The sequence below is a fragment of the Podarcis erhardii genome (genome assembly GCF_964252035.2).
Source record: "Podarcis erhardii genome assembly, chromosome: 7".
Classification (NCBI taxonomy): domain Eukaryota; kingdom Metazoa; phylum Chordata; class Lepidosauria; order Squamata; family Lacertidae; genus Podarcis; species Podarcis erhardii.
In genome coordinates, this window is record NC_138511.1 from 138305 (window position 1) to 146227 (window position 7923).

At 47.6% G+C, this 7923-nt stretch overlaps 1 long non-coding RNA gene across 1 annotated transcript; it reads right to left on the reverse strand.

The window, feature by feature from the left end:
• Positions 1-1043: 1043 nt before the first annotated feature.
• On the reverse strand, positions 1044-7115 carry LOC309347761. The gene is made up of 3 exons (XR_014159026.1): positions 6935-7115; positions 3725-3864; positions 1044-1482 (listed from the first exon to the last, which is right to left on the reverse strand). It is a non-coding gene; the product is annotated as an uncharacterized lncRNA (long non-coding RNA).
• Between the last annotated feature and the right edge of the window lie 808 nt (positions 7116-7923).

Below are 7923 nucleotides of genomic sequence, written 5' to 3' on the forward strand. Positions count from 1 at the left end.
TCTTTAGTACTCCTCATTTGGGGAATTTGAAAGTTGACAAGTTCAGCATGTCCTAATTGCTCTGCCTCCACTGTTGGAGGCAGGAATGCTTCTGAATACCAGTTGCTGGAAACCACAGGAAGGGGAGAGTGCTCTGTGTTCGAATTCTGCTTTCCAGTTTCCCATGGGCATCTGGTTGGCCACTGTGAGATAAGGATGCTGGTCTAACCCAGCAGCCTCATCTTTCATTCTCATGACACACTTTTGTCCTAGATACGCTGACCCTAGGCTCTTCCCACTTTTTTAGAGGACTAATACCTGCACCTGCAGCCTCTTACAGGTGTCCCCAGCCTCCCTCCACAGTAATGTGGTTGGCTGTCACCGGTTTAAAAGGGAAGCCTGTCCAATAGTGGTGGAGTGGTGTAGATGAGTGTGGAGTCTTCTTTTGCCTCAAGGCGCAGGTACTCTGTCTGATTAGATGAACTGCTTTTGTAGATATTTGTATATATATTTAGCTCACAATAATAAATACTGCACTAAAGAACCTAGGACTCTGAGCTTTCTGCTAAAAGCGCTGCGAGGAATTCGTGACAGGGTTATGGGCCCAGCACACTTCTGCTGCGCATGAGTACAGGTGGCTGTTATCTAGCCGTGGGTGCTGGAGGGGAGCTGCAGCAATGGAGCAGTCCAGAGCTGGCGTGCTGCTGGAGAAGCTGACGGCCATGAACTACAGCATCTGGTCAGTCCGCATGCAACACTTCCTCAAGCGTGAGGGCCTGTGGAAAGTGGTGGAAGATCCACCGCAGCCCCCTGAGGAGGATGAAAAGGATGAGAAAGCCTTGGCTATGATCATCCTTGGAATGGACGACAGCCAGCTAGTCTACGTAGCTGATAAGGTGACAGCAAGTGAGGCGTGGGATGCGCTCAAGCTGTCCATGTGCGAGAGACATCTGGCTTGCTGATAACACTGACCAGGAGAACGTACCGGTGTCGGAAGACACCGGGGGACTCCCCGGTGAACCACCTAAAATTCCTTTGGACTTGCTGTGGACTTGATCACGCAAGTACCTTCTGCTATCCGGAGAGCAGAATAAACTCTTTCTTCTTTGAATCAACCTTGGTGTCATTTGGCTTCCTTCCTCCTGTCCCGGAGCAACGCAGACCCAATCAGTGAACTCCAATAAGGCTACAGATCCAATACTCTCTGTGGAAGTGCTGGGTCAGAATGACGCAGCAGTAATGTGATTGGCTGTCACCGGTTTAAAAGGGAAGCCTGTCCAATAGTGGTGGAGTGGTGTAGATGAGTGTGGAGTCTTCTTTTGCCTCAAGGTGCAGGTACTCTGTCTGATTAGATGAACTGCTTCTGTAGATATTTGTATATATATTGAGCTCACAATAATAAATACTGCACTAAAGAACCTGGGACTCTGAGCATTCCGCTAAAAGTGCCGCGAGGAATTCGCGACAAGGACTTACCTTGTTGTGTCCAGGCTTGGATGTCTTCTGCTGGGAATAAAATGAAGAAAAGTGTCATGTTTCTTGTCTAGAGAACAGTTGCCATCTATCTGCCACTTGTCTTCTCTAAAAAAACCCCACATGCCTAGAAATAGACTTCTTGCAAAAATCATTTGGAGTAAAATCTATTGCAATCAATTCTTCTTCTTTTTTAAAGTAACACTCCAAAGAAGATTCAATAAATCCTCTGGACTGGGAGACACACCATTCATTTAAAGCACTTTGTTTCTTGCCATGAACAAACAGAATCTAGGCATTGTGGCTATTACTATTATTTATTAAATTTCTGTACTGCCCTTCATCCGAAGATCACTGGCCAGTTTACAATATAAAAACTCAAAAATACATACCATAATAACAAACAGACAATACCACTCCCAGTATGATTATTTATTAAATTTTCTGTTGCAGAAAGTATTTGCTTGCCTGCTCTGCCAAATGCCCAGGCCTGGCAAATTAACTGCTCTTGAGAGCGAAGAGGAAATATTGGCCATATCAGGCACAATACAGTCACAAAAACTTTTACTGCACAATATCGGATTCTCAAACGTTCCAAGATATTGGGAACGATCAGTTGCAAAAGTTAAAGAAAAAAACATGCAACATTTCCTGGGGTCCAAGTCATCCCACCAAATCAAGTTCATGGATTGGTTCTTCTTCCGGTCTACAGATGCTGCACTGATCGCCTTCTCTGCTTCCCCAAATTTGCCTGGTCCTCTTTTCAAGCCCCACCAGGAGAAAGTCGTCTCTTGCATCTGCAAATAGGACCTTCCTCCAAGCTGGGCTCCCAATAGTTCAGGCGGAGGCAAACACGGCCCTCCAGCTGTTTGGGGACTCCAATGCCCATCACCCCTGACCCGCTGGTCCTGTTTGCTAGGGATGATGGGAGCTGTAGTCCCAAAACAGCTGGAGGGCTGGGTTTGCCTTTGCCTGTGATAGTTCATGGCAGTTCCCCTTCTACATGCTCCCACCAGCCCCAGGCAGCATATGGTCCAGAACATTTAGAGGGCACCAGGTTGGGGAATCCTGGTTCACGCTGCGCAACATCAGACCAGGGTGGCTAAAAATCAATGACCCCCTTTTTAAAAAATGGATTTCTTTGATTTAAATCACATTTTTAAAAAAATTAATTTGGATTTCTAAAATAAAATGCTTTTGGAGGAAAAATCTTCCAAAATATATTTTCTTTTTAAGTTGCATTATAGTCCAACGGCTATTCACTGGGAAGTAAGGATTTATTTTAAGTTTTTCATATATGCTAAAATTCATTCTAAGAATTTTTTTTAAAAAAGTTAACCACATCAGTTAACAAACATGGATATATATGCTATAATGTTATTGTTTTAGTTAAATAAATTGTTTAAATTCTAATTAAGAAAATGGTTATTTTTCTTCCAATAAGGTACAGCAGAAAAGTTGTCCAAATATACAGTGGTAGCTCAGGTTAAGAACGTAATTCTTTCCGGAGGTCCGTTCTTAACCTGAAACTGTTCTTAACATGAAGCACCACTGTTAGAGGTACCGGTTGGTTGCTTGACAGCAATCAGGAAATATGGCTCAAGAGTCGGTTTTCCAGCTTTCTTCTTAGTGATCAAAACCTTCAGAATGCAGAGCACCTCTATTCCATGTCTTGCTCATTCACGGGCAGAATCTGAGAGTGGGCGGCCCTTCAACCTTCCCCAGCAGAGTAATTTCTTGGCGCCCAGTCTGCGCCTCCCCTCTCTGCGCGGAAACCTACTGCGCAAGGAAGGCTTGGGTAATGGGGGACCCCCCTCCTCCCCGCTTTGCTCAGGCAAGGTGTCCTGGCACCGCCTTGCCTCCTCCAACCCCTGCATCTCCTCTCCTTCCTCCGCTGAGGAAGTGCTGCTTCCCACGATCTTTGGGGGCTCTCTGAAATCCACCCGGCTTTTCCCCTCTCGCCCCTGAGCCGATGGCAGTTCTTAACCCGAGGTACTATTTCTGGGTTAGCGGAGTCTGTAACCTGAAGCGTATGTAACCTGAAGCGTCTGTACGCAGTTAACTTATTATACCCCACAATAATTTCATAATTATGTGTCTATGCATTCCTAACAGTATAACCAAATCAGTAGTAAAAACTACTCTGGAAATTTATTATTCCCAAAATGAAACCTTCATCTGGTTGTAAATATTAAGATTATACAAGCAAGAATGTAAAAAGATGCTTTAAATCGATTTGATTTCAATCAAATCCACCCTGCATCACACACACCTGGGGAGGTGGCTGGAGGTGTTGGAGGATGGTCTCCAAAATCTCCCTTTCATCCATCATCTCCAAAGCTTCTCTGACGGTTCTTCCTCCCAGCATTTTCTTACCCACCAACAAGTACTCTAAGTTTTCATCAGAGAGTTCTTCAGAAAGAAAGAGAGAGAGAGAGAGAGGTGAGTAAATGAGGCGGATGAGAGGGAAAGGTACCGTGTTTTTCCATGTATAACACGCCCCCATGTATAAGACGCCCCCTATTTCTGGGCACTCAAAATTTAGAAAATGGGGGCAGATTGCCAAGACTTGCTAAGCTTTTTTGGGGAGGGGTTGCCCAGAGTGGTTGAGCTTTTTTGGGGGGGAGGGAGCCATTAATCAAATTGCACAATTGCAGGCAGGCATCAACCACCAAGTCACCTATCGTCTGCCAGTTGACAACAGCCCTTTCCACAGCAAAGAAATCATAGCTGGGAATCTCTTCCTGGCGGCTACAATCAAGCGCCCGTCCCCCCGCAGCACTCCCCCTGTAGAAGAGGAGCCCCAATTTGACACTTGATTTGGGGGGTAAAAAACCTCGTCTTATACATGAGAAAAGACGGCAAGTTCTTTCTCAGGTGGCTTCTCGCCTGTTGCAATGAGCGGGTGCATGCCATATCTGAACAGGGATCATAGAACTGTAGCGTCTGAGGGGACCTGCGGGGTCACCCAGTCCAACCCCCAACAATGCAGAACAGGGGCAGCCACCCGGAAGTCCCTGCTCCATGTTACACGCCTCTGAACAAGGAGGGGTGGGATGGGGGGGGGACTTCCACCCAGACATCAAGGAAACCAAGAGAGACCCTGACCTTGTATCATAATAATAATAATTTATTATTTATACTCCGCCCATCTGGCTGAGTTTCCCCAGCCACTCTGGGCGGCTGCCAATCAAGTATTAAAAACAATACAGCGTTAAATGTTAAAAACTTCCCTAAACAGGGCTGCCTTCAGATGTCTTTTAAAGATAGGGTAGCTACTTATTTCCTTCACATCTGAAGGGAGGGTATTCCACAGGGTGGGCGCCACTACCGAGAAGGCCCTCTGTCTGGTTCCCTGTAACCTTACTTCTCGCAATGAGGGAACCGCCAGAAGGCCCTCGGTGCTGGATCTCAGTGTCCTGGCTGAATGATGGGGGTGGAGAGGCTCCTTCAGGTATACTGGACCGAGGACGTTTAGGGCTTTAACACTTTGAATTGTGCTCGGAAACGTACTGGGAGCCAATGCAGATCTCTCAGAACCAGTGTTATTTGGTCCCGGCGGCCGCTCCCAGTCACCAGTCTAGCTGCCGCATTCTGGATTAATGGCAGTTTCTGGGTCACCGTCAAACGTAGCCCCACGTAGAGTGCGTTGCAGTAGTCCAAGCGGGAGATAACTAGAGCATGCACCACTCTGGTGAGACAGTCTGCAGGCAGGGAGGGTCTCATCCTGCATACCAGGTGGAGTTGGTAGACAGCTGCTATGGATACAGAAGTAACCTGTGCCTCCATGGACAGCTGTGAGTCCAAAGTGACTCCCAGGCTGCGCAGGGGCACAGTTACCCCATTCAGGACCAGGGAATCCCCCACACCCGCCAGCCCCCTGTCCCCCAAAAACAGGACTTCAGTCTTGTCAGGATTCAACCTCAATCTGTTAGCCACCATCCATCCTCCAACCGCCTCCAGGCACTCACACAGGACCTTCACCGCCTTCACTGGTTCTGATTTAAAGGCGAGGTAAAGCTGGGTGTCATCTGCATACTGATGAACACCCAGCCCAAACCCCCTGATGATCTCTCCCAGTGGCTTCATATAGATATTAAAAAGCATGGGGGAGAGGACGGAACCCTGAGGCACCCCACACGTGAGAGCCCAGGGGTCTGAACGCTCATTCCCCAACACCACTTTCTGGGCACGGCCCAGGAGAAAGGAGCGGAAGCACCGTATAACAGTGCCCCCAGCTCCCAGCCCCTCTAGACGGTCCAGAAGGATGTTATGGTCGATGGTGTCAAAGGCCGCTGAGAGATCCAGCAGAACTAGGAAACAGCTCTCACCTTTGTCCCTAGCCTGCCGGAGATCATCAACCAGTGCGACCAAGGCAGTTTCAGTCCCATGGTGAGGCCTGAATCCCGATTGGAAGGGATCCAAATGGTCTGTATCCTCCAGGCATGCTTGGAGATGTTCGGCAACCACCCGCTTAACCACCTTGCCCAAGAATGGTAAATTTGAGACTGGGCGATAGTTGGCCAAATTGGCTGGGTCTAAAAAAGTTTTTTTAAGAAGTGGTTTAATGACCGCCTCTTTCAGTGGGTCTGGGAAGGCTGCCTCACAGAGAGAAGCATTCACTACCCCGCAGAGCCCATCGCCCAGCCTTTCCCGGCTCGTTTTTATCAGCCAGGATGGGCAAGGATCAAGGAGACAGGTGGTTGGTTTCACTTGTCCAAGCAGCCTGTCCACATCCTCGGAGGTAACAGATTGGAATTGATCCCATGTAACAGCACTAGACAGAACTAGACAGTGCTACTCTCCCGCCCTGTCCCTGCTCCCACGGTGGAGTCTACCTCCTTCTGAATCTGAGCGACTTTATCTGCAAAAAACTTTGCAAAAGCACTGCAGGAGATCTTGGGGTCCCTACCAGGCCCTGGTGGTGCAAGTGGTTCTGATAGATTGTGAACCACCTGAAAAAGTCTCCCGCTGCTGTTTTCTGCATTGCCACTTGGTAGGCTCGACGTTGAGCTCTAGCCCGTGTCCAGTCTGATTCAGAGTGAGTTTTCCGCCACCGGCGCTCTAGCCGTCTCAACGATTCGCCCTCAGCTCTGGGGAAAACCACGGGGCTGTCCAGGCTCTGCAATCAGAGAGGGCGCTTCGGAGCCAGACAGTCAATAGCCCTGGTTAACTCCGCATTCCAACGGGCCACCAGGGAATCAGCCGAGAGGCCACCAACTTGGGATAATACATCCCCTACCGCTCTCTGGAAACCAGTTGGATCCATTAAGTAGCAGGGGCGGACCATCCGAATCGGTCCCACCTCCCTGCAGAGGGGAAGGGTCGCGGAGAAGTCCAGTTGCACCAGGAAGTGATCTGACCATGGCACTTCTTTTGTTTCGCTTTTAGTTAGTGTCAGATCACCAACATCCGTAGAGGTAAACACCAGGTCTAAGACCAAGGGGAACAACCCAAGAGGGATCTGGTTCTGCCTACTCACCTGGGAACGCTGGCCCAGAGTCCTCAAGGCTCTTCTTTTTTGAGGGCCGCTGCTGGCTTGGGTCTTGCTTCACCAGCCCTGGCAAGACTAGGGGTCTGGCCTCTGCCGGTCTGGCCTCTGCCGCTGATGGGGTAGGCTTTGCCAATGCCGGCAGTAGGGCAGGGGCCTCTTCCTCATATGAGGGGTAGATCTTTTGATTTCTCCTCCTGCCCTCTGTGGCTGATGTTGAAGGCTTTGCCAATGCCGGCAGTAGGGCAGGGGCCTCGTCCTCATATGAGGGGTAGATCTTTTGATTTCTCCTCCTGCCCTCTGTGGCTGATGTTGAAGGCTTTGCCAATGCCGGCAGTAGGGCAGGGGCCTCATCCTCATATGAGGGATAGATCTTGTTCTTCTTTTTTCTTTTTAGAAAAAAAGCCATCCTGCAAGATGCAAAAAGATTAGGAATTATTGGGAAATGATTTATAATGAATTGAAAAAACTGTTTAAAAAGACTTTTGTTAAGAAACCAGAAGCATTCCTTCTAGGAATTTTAGACCAAGATGTAAAAAAAGAAAATTGGAAATTATTTATGCATGCAACAACAGCGGCAAGAATTTAATTAACACAAATTTGGAAGACAGAAGAAATACCAACGAAAGAACAATGGCAAGGGAAACTTATGGAATATGCAGAACCGGCAAAACTAACAGAAAAATTACATGAAAAGGACAACAAAGACTTTAAAAGAGAATGGGAACCATTTACAATATGAAGAGGCAACATAAAGAAATGGACTCATTGGCAGTGAACAATCACAACTGTCTACAACAAAAAATAAGACTATATGTATTGAGGAAATTTTGGGGAAACATCAAATACGCAATGTGAACAATAGGGAAATAAAACAAAATGTGAGTACGAGGGAAGTCCAGGGGAGGAGGGTCGAAATATGAAAAATTGTTAAAGATATATTGTTAGAAGTAGAATCCATGGAAAAATCAATACAAAAT